Raw genomic sequence first — 13,914 nt, 5'->3', positions numbered from 1 at the left:
GCCTAGAATATGGCTGGAAATGTTATATATGTAATGCCTGGCTAATTGCAAGAGCCTTGAAAAGCTCTTAACAAACAAAAATGAAGAACTCTTCCAAATGTGAATATTGATGCATCTGATTATGTATGTTCTTTTTCAGTCTTACAAACAACTTTGCACTTGAAAGAAACAGACCTTTTTTTGACTTTATAATAGATTAAGACTTTCAATTAAGCGGACAATCTGAAAGGAAGAATCTCCTGTCCCTTTAGAAAACCCTTAATGCACTGCAGAATCTATGGCAGGCATCCTTGGTAAATATGTAAATTAAAAATTTTATATAAATAAAAGAAAAATCACATAAAACCCCAAATTAGTTATTGTGACATTTACACTTTTAATTGCTTTCTGCTGTTTTTTTTTTTTATTATTGTATTTTAGGGAATCGGGTTAGCATCCCTGCATGCAGTTGTACTCTAGCCTCATTTTTTTTGTTTAGAAAAAAGGAAAGGGTTAAAAGTAACTTCTGTCTGCCGTTTATTGCAGTCTGTGTCCCCATTTTTCATTCAGCTGTGTCACCAGCACAGAAAGTAACAAATCGCATCCAATGGGAGAACAGCTTATCCTTTAGACTGCAAAGGACATACTGTATACTACATCATGGACATTAAAGGGTTATATAAATGATTATTAGGCTGGTCTGTGTTTAGTAGCACTTGGGTAGCTTTAGGGCTCATTATTTATACATAATCTATGAAGAGCGAGCCACTTTCAGATTGCTTTGCAGACAGCATTTGACAGGTGGTGAGGAGGTGTTGTATCTCCTCCTCAGCACCTGCTTTAACCCCTTGAACCCTGCACTAGTGCTGTACAATCACGTGCATTGCATGCGGCTGTGGGGCAGTTGCAGAGCAGCCCTATTCACTTGAATTGGTCATTCTCAGGGGGCTCTATGCTAACAGAAAGCTACAGGGGGTACAGGGGAGGACTGCCAACTCATGGGGCCCCCGGGCAATAGGGGATGATGGGGCCCCTGTGTCCTTGCTCAAACTCAAAAAAGCCTATGAAAAAGGTACCAGGGGCATCTCATGGGGCCCCCTACTGACCCCGGGCCCTCGGGCAGTGTCCAAGTTTCCAAATGGTCAGTCCGCCCTCAGTGTGAGGAACCCCTAAAGCCACCTCAAATGTCTTTATGATTCAGAAGTATTGTTTTTGCAGATTCACATGCACTCACACATTTATGGCTAGATACATTTGTTGTTTCGTAGCTCAACAAAGATTCATCTTCAATATTCAGTTGATCATTCTGAGATTATATTGTATTTGGGTCCTGGAATTGTCTCCTGGAAAAATATATTTCAAAAACCTTTGCTTAAACACAGTGCAACATAAATGGTTTATTCCATCCAATGCTTTCAGGAAAAAATACAATTTTGTAAATGTTGAAGATAGTGTTGTGGATTTTACTATAAATGGCTCGATTCACATTTAAGCATTGCACGGTAGTGCGGACGAACACAAAGAAGATCTTTGGCAAATAAGGTCCAGAACCCAACCAGTCTTTCAAAGTCCACTGATTTCTGGAACTGGATTGCAAGGATCTTTGTATTTGTTAAGTTGTAGTCAGGAAAACACTAGAATTACAGAGAAAGTAGGTGAGGTTTCCTGCGGAGTGTGGTGTGTGTGAACTGGAGTGCAGATCTCTTTGATGACAAAACATGGATATTGTGGAGTGGGTTGGGTGTTATGGAGTGCAGATCTCTTTGGTGACAAAACATGGATATTGTGGAGTGGGTTGGGTGTTATGGAGTGCAGATCTCTTTGGTGACAAAACATGGATATTATGGAGTGGGTTGGGTGTTATGGAGTGCAGATCTCTTTGGTGACAAAACATGGATATTATGGAGTGGGTTGGGTGTTATGGAGTGCAGATCTCTTTGGTGGCAAAACATGGATATTGTGGAGTGGGTTGGGTGTTATGGAGTGCAGATCTCTTAGGTAACATGTATACTGGAGAGTGAGTTATGTGTATTGGAGTGCAAATCTCTCTGGTGACATGTGTAGTGCTACCCCAGAGAAGCCACTGAATTGCTTTGTGATTTCTTTTACAATATTTTTATTGAAAACAAACCCTTTTTTTCCAGAGAAAAAAATAACCAAAATCAGAGTTATAAACTGGCAGTGACAATGAATCAGGCCATCCACATAGCATATGAACAGGCCTTGCATAACCAAGAGACAGAGAACTGGCCATAAGATAATGCTCCATGAGGCTGATGTATTCCCAGGAAAAAGGATAAGGGGGTACCCTCAGTCCTCCTGTACAGGACCCAGGCCAGCAGGAGGGCCTAGGCAGCTGGACAGCTGGGTAAAACGGATGTGGGCAGGGAGGGTGGTTGGCATGGTAGGGAGGGCAATTACTGGGACCAATCTCTCTGCAGCAGCAGCTGAAAGCTAACTTCTTCTCTTCCTCCTGGTGTCTTTCAGCTGTTGCAGAGAGAGACATACAGGGGCTTGGTTCCCATCACCCTCCCTGTGCACCATATGTTTCCCCCTGCTGCCCTGTGCCCCCATACCCGCAGTGCTGCCGGCTCCCTTCCTCTCCATCCCACTGGCAGCTGCAAGCACATAATAGGATCCTTCAGGATGGAGAGTGGAGGAAGGGTCGGGTAAGCATGCCACATTTACCAGCCCCTTCCTTTCCTGAATGAACACAATGAGTGATCAGTACTGAAGCATTCATTCATAACTGAAGCATAGTAAACTGTGCTTTTTTTTTTGGGGGGGGGGGGCTGTCAAGTTGGCTGTATGGGGTCCTGTGATTTCTAACAGCATCCCTGTGGATTCCACTGAGGGAACTCAGCAAAGTAATCTCTGTGCTAGATATACAATAAATGGAGATGGGCTGCAAGATCCAGCAAGTTGTACACTATGGCTAAAGTAAGATCCAAAACTACACACAGGGTTGACCTCTGAGTGATACGTGGAGTTAAAAGACAAGGCCAGTGTGACGGAGGAGTGGGTGGAACAGAACACACATAGAGAGCAGGAGTACACACAAGGCTTTTATTGAAAGGCAAGGAAAGCAGAATTCTGGTAGGCAAAGGGGTAAATCTGTAACACAGGGCTGAACACACTACAGGGATGGCAGGACTCCAGCAGACAAAGGGTTAAGTCAAGCACACAGGGCAAAGGGTTACAGACAGAGCGCGGTTAAGTCCAATATGAGGGTAAAAGGTCTAGGCAGAGCAGAGTTAAGTCCAGCGCACAGGGCAAAAGGTTCTGGGCAGACTAGGGTAACATCCAGAGTCAAAAGCAACAATACATGCAAGCACAGTGAGTCACAGGCCACAGACTGGTACAGCAAAGTCCAGGGGCACAGGGCATCAATTCAGGGACTTTACCTACTCATCATGGGTCCTTGGAGGCCTGTGGTGTCCTGGCCGCAGCTTCAAGACCACACAGGCAACAGTTGCAGGAAGAGCAGAGAGGAGAGCAGAGTCCCAGTGTCCAGGAAGCCACATAGACAATATGAAACTAGAAGTCCCAGCAGTTCAGAAAGCGAAGCACAGCCCGTACAAGACAATCTTTCTCAGCAGTTCTGACATGCAGCCCTCAGCTCCTGAGTGTCCAGCACAGGAGTAAATTCAGAAAAGGTCTGAGACTTTCTGCCAGCATAGGGAAAATATATTGTTCCTTCAATTCAACCAAACCTCAAGCACAGTGTGCCGACATATCTGGCTTTTTCCAGCTGCAGGACACTGTGCTGTCTGTGCCTCCCGCTGAGATCAACCTCATCTCCCACCCTGCGGGGCACAGGAATTCATAATTTAATTAAGCAGACAAGCTGACTGCTTGACACACTGTTGAGTTCAAAAAAACAACACAAAAATAAAATAATATTTCTGCTCTACGTCACAGCCAGCTCTCAGTGGAATCTCTAAGAAAGCCAGCTCGTATGACAGGTAAGGTTCGACTCACACAAATATCGAGCTCTTAGATCATAAAAATAGGGACACAAGAAGACAGAGAAAAGTTTTTCATGTGGTCTGGGCCAGCCATAGCAGGTTTTGCCTGAGAAGGTACTGGAGAGAAAGAGAGAAGAGAAGTAGTTAAATAGAAGAAAAGAAAAGGGGGAAGGAAGAGAAAGGAAAGGGAAAAGGGGGGAGGGAGGGGTAGAGTAAGACCCCTCTGGGGGGGTCCATGAGTAGCTGTTGAAACAAGCCCATGTAACAACTTACAGTTCCAGAAACCATGTAGGCAGGCTCATAAATGGAAACTGGTCCAGCCAGGATTGCCAGATCCGCCAATATTTCTCATGTGTGTCCGTGAGGATTGCTGTTAGTTTTTTATTAACAAGTGTCCCGTGCACCTGCTGTTTCACTTCATGAAACAAGAGCAGGGGTGTTTTCCAAGCCCGCGCGATAGTCTGCTCAGTGGTCATAAAAATGTGGGTCTCCAGTATACGTTTATTTTTTATTATGTCTGGTATTGTTTTGTGAAGCAAGGTTTCCCAGGGGTCCTTGTGTATTTTGAGGTGGAGTATTGACATGGCATGGACTTCATGGAATCCATAGGCATTTTACTTTGGGACACATCCGCTTCATGTCAGCTGGTTCTGCATAACCACAAAAGCATAGTGTAGGATAATCAGGGAGGTATTTTGCAATCCTCTCGAGTATAATACCACCTACACATGACCTTAAATTAGTTTTCCAAATTTATAACGTTTTGCAAAGAGCGAAAAAGAGATTCCCACATCTTAGTTCAAAACGCTAGATCCAGCGGGGAGCCAAAGTCTTGCTCCCACTTTATGCAGTAGGTAGAGGCTTGAGTAGCAGTGACATTCAGATGTGAACTATAAACCAATGAGACTAGACCTTGGGAGGTCAGGCTGGTTCGGCACCAAAATTCAAACACTGTTGAGGGTGCTTTGTGATTTCTCTGCACCCTTGAAGATGGTCACCTCACTCACTCAACACTTACTGATATACCTTGAGATATTTCAAAGAAGTTATTAGACCATTCATAGCCTGAAAGAAGAAAGGATTAGCAAGTGTACTTATATAAACAATCAATAAGATGATAACGTTACTCTGAGAGATGTATTTAAACACTTGCAGTATTTTGAATAACAGGAGAACTGATCTGCAATTACATAGCAACAACATATACAGATATTCCTAATGTCAGGAATCCAACCACGGTAGCCTCTAGCACTCCACAGACCAGAATCCCCCAAGGCGCGGAATCTAAGCTCTGACCTGCTTGTTCACCAGGGCCCCTGATGGTGGGGATGGACTTGGAGCAGGCCGAGACCAGGTCGCAGCTCCTGGGTTCACCCAGCTGTGGTAGAGGCACCGTTGAAGGTGTATAGCAGGTAAGAGTCTGAGGTGAGGAGGTAGCTAGAGCAGCGTCGGGCAGGCCGGGTCGGTATCAGTGGTGGCAGTGTGGTACAGAATCTGCAGGCAGAGGGATAAACAGGTCACAAGCCGGGTTCGTCAACAGGAGGTCAGAACGTACGGGGTTAAGCAGGAGAATGGTCAGACAAAGCCAGGGATCAGAGCAGGAGACGGACAGCAAATCAGGGTCAGGCAGGGTCGGCAACAAACAATCTACTCTCAGGAACTCAGGATCACAGATAAGACCATATGGCAATTCATTGCAGTCTGATCTTGTTTTAAATAGGGCACCCTGCGCCCTGATTGGCGCGAGCGCCGCTGCAATCGTGGGTGTCCTGGTCCCAATGCTCGCACGCTAGTGCGGCCGGGCACACCGCGCATGCGCAGATCCGCACGCGATCGCGGCAGCCACTGGGGTCCCTGACATTTAATGTGGTTGCCATTTTGTCACACTGGCTAGTAAATGATGAAAAAAAAATGTTGGCCGGCAAAGTTGGGGCCCTTCAAAAAAGAACAATAATTCCCAGCAGACAAAAGATTAACTTATTCAATGTTTTTCTATTATCAGACTCAGAGTGGCCTTTTCTGGGTCTTTGAACACATGCTTTGATTCAGTGAAAGACAGGGATAGAAGTTGCTGTTTTAATTTTCTCTGTTTGGAGATGGGAGGCTAAGTCATCCATCGTCTTCAGGGGGCACATCATCTTCAAATCTAATTGGAGATGGGAGGCTAAGTCATCCATCGTCTTCAGGGGGCACATTATCTTCAAAACCCACAAAATATGCCAAAGATCACATGGTATTGGGCACCATTCTGGTGCTAATGACACTTATTTCAGTCTCTCTGCCAGAGGCAGGTGTTTCCCTTATAATCAATTCACTTTGACCTTGAACCTCCAATGGCCTGGGAATAAAGCCTTATAGGACGCATCTACCCACTACCCGATTTTTTATGCCATACCTAATGACATACCATGGTCAGTCTCAGGCAGGACCAAAGCCAGACTAATCTCGTAACAAGAACTGAATTTCAAAACCCACCAAAATCATTTTCAGTCTACCCAATGTAATCCATTTGGTGATGCTGCCTCCTCTCTGCAAAATGTTACCCAAGTTTGATTCAACAAACTCAGCACAAAATATACTAATGTGCTAAGTAGTGATTTCCACAGTGTCCTTTTGTAGATGACAGCTTCTCTTTAATAGCTGGTATCTGTTACTATAAATCGGATGGATTATAGCAAATTAGAAAGACACTAATCCCAATGCTAAAAAGGAAAATCCCTTAAACTAACATCGCTTCTGCACTCTATGTATATTACAAGCAGTATGTTATTTTTAGTCCAATAAATTTAAACTTCTAAAGACAGTAAATTATGTTTCCTCAAGCCACTTAGAAAACAAGTTAGCAGTTCACTAATCAGACATATTCTCAGATCTGTCATGTAATATCTTTCTCGGTGTCTGGCAGTTTTCTAACATACTGTACTTGCAAGGCCAAGTATATGATCAACCGCAGAGAATCATTTCATTGACAGCTGCCTAAATACTTGTTCAGCATTTGGAGATGACACAGCTTAGCAGAGAGCTTCTGTACTTCTGCACTTTTATAGCATACTGATCTGCACAACAGAAAGTTCCAGAACAACCTTTGTAGATGTAATATAGCTTGTAGCATAGTGTTGTCTCTGAACTACTTTCAGCAATCACTGCTGCGTGACAATGGACTTCAGGCAGTGTTCTCTGAGCTAAAAAAAATCTGAGCTCCACAAAACCATATGGCATGATCACCATGTATAAATACCTAAGTGGTCCATATAGTAAACCTGGTGTTGAATTATTCACTTTCAGGTCATTATAGAAGACAATGGGATACACTTTACATCTGCAGGAAAAGAGATTTAACCTCCACATACAGAACAGCTTCTTCACAGTAAGAGCTGTAAAAATGTGGAATAGACTTTCTCAAGAACTATTTCTGGCCAGTTCAGTTGATTGCTTAAAAAAAAGAGCTGGAAGTATTTCTATGTGCACAAAATAAAACTAGATACTAACATCCAACAACCCTCCTGGGGGAACAGAACTATCCCTAGAAAGATTGCTGGATTAACTATTTGGATGTACCGTATATCTTTTTTTTAACTATGTAATTAACCACTTGTCCTCCTGAGGATTTACCGCCCTCCCTGAATAGGCCATTTTTTGCAATACGGCGCTGCGTTACTTTAACTGACAATTGCGCAGTCATGCAACGCTGCACCCAAATGAAATTTACGTCCTTTTTACCCACGAATTGAGCTTTCTTTCGGTGGTATTTGATCACTTGTGCATTTATTTTTTGCTCTATAAAAAAAAGACCGACAATTTTCAGTAAAAAACTATAATTTTGACTTTTTCCTCTTAAACATGTCCAGTAAAAAATGTAAAAATCAAATTTCATCATAGATTTAGGCCAAAATGTATTCTGCTACAAGTCTTTGCTAAAAAAAAATCCCAATACGTGTAAATTAATATAGCGTTTACAAATGGCGGTATATATACTGGAATATTAATTTTTTTTTTTTACTAGTAATGGCTGCGATCAGCAACCTAAAGCAGGACTGCGGCGGGCATTCTGAAACTTGGGGGAACTGACTTGGTGTCACTGACATCCCCAGTGACACCAATACAGTGATCAGTGCTAATAAAAAAGCACTGACACTGTACCAATGGCACTGGGCAGGAAGGGGTTAACATCTGGGGCGATCAAAGGGTTTCAGTATGGGGGCTGTGTGTGTGCTTTCAATTGTAAGCACACTGCTTTGTATGGCTCTGCTGTACATACAAGGCTCTCTCCCGTCGGAGATACTCGGCGATCACGTGTGACGGCGAGTAATAACCGCCTGGGATTGACAGCCGAGGCCGCAAATGGAACTGCAAAATTACGTATATATACGTGATTTTTCACACCCGTGCCACCCTGTAGCAGTATTTCTGCTATAGGGCAGCGCAGAACTGGTTAAGATTTCACAGAGCACTGGACTCTAGGTACTCTTCTGCCTCCAAGAACTTGGAAACACTGAGCTACACTTGACAGAAGCCAGCTGTCACACCAGCATCCTCTTGCACCCATACCCAATGCCAACTGTAGCCTAACTTTACTGAAAGGAAACAGTTTCCTAACTAGAAAAACCCACCCCAGCCAGGAAAGGCCTGGGAAACCTTGGCATGGGAGGAAAACACAACCGATTGGCCCTTTTTATGGTAGAGACTGACTTCTGTGGGTTAAAGAAAGTGTACACACATTTTAACATCTTCCATCACTAGCTTTGTGGCTCTCAGCATTCGGTCACATAATATCTCAGAGCAACAAAAGGAAGTCACTGCTAGAAGATCACCTCCTCAGTACAGTACTGCAACTGAATGGGGAGAAGATGACATTCATGTAGTCACTGATTGTAGTCTCTGATTGCGGGTTCTGCTCTTATCCAAGTTTGGATAGAAGAGAATCTCATCTCCATGCCTTCAGCGGGACATATTGTATTGGTACTGACCAGGGGCGGACTGACCATTTGGAAACTTGGACACTGCCCGAGGGCCCGGGGTCAGTAGGGGGCCCCATGAGATGCCCCTGGTACCTTTTTCATAGGCTTTTTTGAGTTTGGGCAAGGACACAGGGGCCCCATGATCCCCTATTGCCCGGGGGCTCCATGAGTTGTCAGTCCGCCCCTGGTACTGACCCAGGATGCAAATCTCCCTTTCCCCCTAGTTTAGTCCTCCTCTGTTCCCAGTCCACCTATTGATGTGTTTAAAGTCTGAAGAGGCACTCTTATTGGAGACAACTGAAAAAACAGATAGCCTTGCCAAAAGTGTGTTACTTTGGCAACCAGTAATTTGTTCCATGTCTTCTTTGGTTGTAGACATGTCTCTTTAATCTGGATCCCAGCAAATCAGAAAAACACTAATTGCAGAGATAAACACAATAATTTGTTAAACCTTATCTACATGTAAGCATTTTAAAAGCATTATTGTATTTTTAGCCCGATAAATATATTTTCTAAAGATTCTAAATCATGTGTCTGGTAATGTTCAAGTCATTGAGATAACAAGCAATGCAGTAATCAGACATGTTCTGGGATCTTTAATGTAAATTCCTTTTTTCTGTATACTGTTTGGTGCTTTGAAAAGAAAATATCAAATGTCTAATGTTGTTTCCTGCTTGAACTTTAGTGGGGATTAGTGGCGATGGGAGCATATTCATTAACTTTAGAACTTTAGGGAGATTTTTTTTCACGTGATGTGATATTTATGTTGCCTTTAAACATGTTATCTGCTTTTTTTCAGGCTCTCTCGTTGTCTATGATTTGGCTGTAGTCTTGCACGATATCCTTGTACATGTAATTCTTTCTGACATAATGTTGATAAATGTAGTTTAAGCCTTTAACCATCACTGCAGCTGTTATTTCCTTCTTGAAGATGTTACATTTAAAGGACAACTGTTATAAAAATGTTATATGATATAGGCTGCCCACACTCATGGGAATCTGCAAGAAATTGCTGTGGAAGGAGGGAGACAAAATTGTTTGTGAACTACTAAATTAGGGTATGGTGATAGGAACCATTCATAAAGAAAGGAAAATGTGCATATGGTTGACATTAAACAGTAATGATAGAATTGAAATCCCTAATGACATCTAATTCTATAGAATGTATAAATAGGCAAAGCTAATTTTCTTGGAAAGAATAGGGAAGAGTTACAACCGTTATAATCAGGCTGTTTTTGTTGTCCTTGTCTCCAACGGGGAGACGCTGGGGAGGATGGAGAATGCAAAATCTGGTGCATAAACCAATAAGCTTCCAAGTTTTATCACTAAAGCTTAATTGAACAAGCGGAAGGTGGATTCTGATTGGCTACCATGCACAGCTGCACCAGATTCTTAGCGCTCCAGTTTTAGTAAATCAGCCCCAATATCTCTCAAGAACATGATCACTAGAATTTAAAGTGATGGGAAATTTGCAATTTTGAATGGTCACCAGAACAGAGTTAGAGGGAAAAATCTTTAAATTTTTGCACTTATCTTCAATCAGCTTAAAAAAAATTCATTAGGGTCCAGGACCAGTGTTGGCATCTGGTCCTGCATTGTAACTGGTGACATTAGTGATGTGGCATCCATACGATCAGAAGACTAGGACTGGCTATGTGGGACCGATTGTCCATCCCAGGACTGGCAGTGGAGAAGCCTATAGGAATGCCCAAGGCCTTGACAATGTGTGACATGATTTTGTAGATCAATAATGCAATGTGATGCACCTAGAGGACAAAAGAAAAGATAAAGCAAGCCTAGATTTTATTGTCATTTAGATGACTGCACCTGTAAGCCACACAGTTCAGGATTTACAGAGGAACAGAATTGAGATACAAATAGCCACATGACCAAGGGACTCATGATATGTGCCTGTAGAAAGATGTGCATGTCAACCTCTATTGGCTTTACCAAACTTAATTTGCCATATGATTCTCTTTCTTTTAAAGTTTCAGAATAACCTCCAACAAAATGTGCAATCTTCACTCTTTACAGTATGAACTGGCTTTGATTCTTTTTTTTCCTAAGAGAAGGGGTAGAGGTGTTTAAATGGCTTCACAAAAAGGCTGTAAAAAAGGAAGCTGCCATAACAAGGTCACTTTTTAATAGAAAACACACCACTAATTAAATGAAATATATAACTAATAATTAGTGAAGCACTACCTATACATAAAATCCAAATCAATAATTGTTCATTATAAATATAAAAAAATAAGTGACTAAGTCCTTTCCCTTCAATAGGTAAATAATTCATTCCTTGCGCATTGACACCTTGTGCTCCAATATAATAACGTACCAAAAATCACCACCACTAGATGTCTGCTCACCTCCACATTATGACCTCACATTAATATGCTTGGTCAATGCTTTTTTCCCTTTAATGGATGCTGTAGATTTCCTATGTGGACTCAGCTTCAATGGAACTCCTTCCAATATAGCTCTCCACCTTAACACCACTTAAATTAAAGATGCCCTGCACCCCCCTTTCTACTTGTCCCCCATACCCTTCTGGAGTCCCATTGGGTTGGCTCCCTCCTAAAAAAGGGGTTGGGGAATAAAGTTCCTGTTCCTCATATTTCAGAGGGGCATAACTATTATTTATAGACAATTGGTATTGGGAATTGGAGGGCTTCCTAAATCTTGGTCTGGTAAAGGTCTGTACTGGGTAGACCCATTATGATAATGGGAACCCTGTTGACTATTACCATAATTATCCTGATAGTAGGGCCTCTGATTTTCAAACTAGGAATTCCTACTCTGTTCATAGGAATAATAAGGACCCCCCCCATCCTCGCTCAAGTCTCCTATTCTGTGGATGGGGTTTATATTGGACATACGGCTGTGTGTCTCCTGATGGTCTATTATTTTTGGGTTGGCCACCCCATTTATTGGCGTGTTTGACTTTTGCTGACACATTTTTATTAACTGGAGTTCTAGACACTGATTCTGCATTAAACCTGATCTCTGTACTCTCATTTTTTTGGGGAGTAGTATGGGCTGATTCTACAACTTCAACATTCATTTGGAATTGCCATTTAAAGGCTTGCTTGTTCTGATAGTCCGTCAGATCTTTTTGAATTTTTTTTTGATTCTTTATTTTATTATCTTGATCCTGTTTAGCCACATTTTTGGACAAATCATTGGACAGCTTATTAAAATCCATCTTTAATTGGCTCAGTCTTATCAATGAGTTCCTTAAGCTGTATCTCTATGTTACATACTTTCCTTTGCTTTCTCTTAATAAGGAATTCCAACAGTTCATGTCCCTTCTTGTTAAAAAAAACCTATACCATTCCTGCACATCATCCTCTCCTCTTCATCACTGATGGGAACATCCCATCTTAATTTACTGGGTACCATATTTTCCTTCCTATATCTCTCCATTTTGAGCAGATCCCACCAGAAATTGATTTTCTTATCCATTGACTATTTTTCCGAAACATACTGACCAAATTACTTTCATAATCTTTCTCTTTATATGGATTTTATAGACTAATTAAAAGAAAACTGACATTTTAGAGAATTTTCCTGAGCCAGAGGAAAAGAAACAAGTAAATTGTTTCTTAGTATAGTACATTGCTGCTGACCTCCTAATTTTCCAGATTCTATACTGTGTGTTCCTATTGCTAAATGTCAGAATATTGTACAGCTGTCAGAATGTCATGGTCAAGTATTTTGTAATTATCTATGAACTATTGCACATCACACTCTTGATTTTGCTCAATTATAACAGTATATTTTCAGCAATGCTTGGTGCTTAATATTGTGATAAATAGGTTTGTCTTGAGACTCTAGGACCTTAGTAGAAAACAAAACGACCCAGACTTAAAAATAAGCAAAACTATCCAGACTTAACAAGAAAAATGCAGCTTATCTGCAACTGAACCTGCTGGACAGGCCCCTTTTTTAAAAGCATAATTCCTGTACACCTGATATAGACCAGTTTCTCTCAATTTTTTTTTCCAGAGGAACCCCTAAAATACATTTCATGTTTTGGGGAACCCTAACTAAATACAATTCATCTAAGATTAAATGGAAAATGCCCTTACATAGGTTGTCAGGAAGAAGAATGCAGTCTTAAAGACCGCTAAAACAAGATGATTGGTATCATGCTGCTGGCTGTCCTAGTCGTGTTGGCCCAGGAACTATGTAGGCACCATCAAATAGGAGGTCAACCAGCTACTGCTCAAGGAAGCCCTTGCAACCTCTGAAGTAACCCTTAAAGACAGCTAAAAAGATCATTGGTGTCATGCTGCTGGCTCACATAGTAGTGTTGATCCTGGAACTATGCAGGCACCATCAAATAGGAGGTCAATCTGCTATGGCACTAGGAAGCCCTTGCAACCTCTGAAGTAACTCTGGTTGGCTGTTCAAGACTAAGAATATTAGAATATTCTTGCCAGAAATTGTGTTTATGGATTGCAAGGTCATAGCTATTACATGGATAAGTCCAACGTCCCCTAATGTAGATCAGTAAAGGTCATTGATTAAACAGATTATCACGTATGCAACTTGTATTTGTGAATAGGAACTGTTTCTCAAACCTCCACATAATTTTGGACCTTTGGTGTAATTCTACTCTCATGTTAATTTTAGGGTGACCTTCTCAGCTTACAGTTATAACTATCTTACTAAGTATATGTAAACTTTAGAAGTAATGTAATGTGGGCAGCATAGTGGCTAAATGGTTAGCACTTCCACCTGGCAGTACTAGGGTCGTTGGTTCGAATCCCAACCACGGCACCTCCTGCCTGGAGTTTGCATGTTCTCCCTGTGCAGGCATGGGTTTCCTACCACACTCCAAAGACATGCTGGTAGGTGAATTAGCTCCTGTAAACTGGCCCTAGTATGTGTATGAATGTAAGTTAGGGACCTTAGATTGTATGCCCCTTGAGGGTTAGGGACTGATGTGAATGTACAATATATACAGTATGTAAAGCGCTGCATAAACTGACAGTGCTATATAAGTA

At 41.9% G+C, this 13,914-nt stretch overlaps 1 protein-coding gene across 1 annotated transcript in view; it reads right to left on the bottom strand.

Moving 5' to 3' along the window:
• The window catches only part of ADAMTS12 (ADAM metallopeptidase with thrombospondin type 1 motif 12), a 696,444-nt gene that overhangs the window by 482,042 nt on the left and 200,488 nt on the right, over positions 1-13,914 (bottom strand). The window lies entirely within an intron of this gene.

The sequence above is a fragment of the Staurois parvus genome, unplaced genomic scaffold, assembly GCF_062004578.1.
Source record: "Staurois parvus isolate SC_StPar_1 unplaced genomic scaffold, SC_StPar_1.0 ptg000475l, whole genome shotgun sequence".
Classification (NCBI taxonomy): Eukaryota; Metazoa; Chordata; class Amphibia; order Anura; family Ranidae; genus Staurois; species Staurois parvus.
Note: the sequence above shows the minus strand (reverse complement) of the source record. Positions and strands in the feature narration are given on the sequence as shown.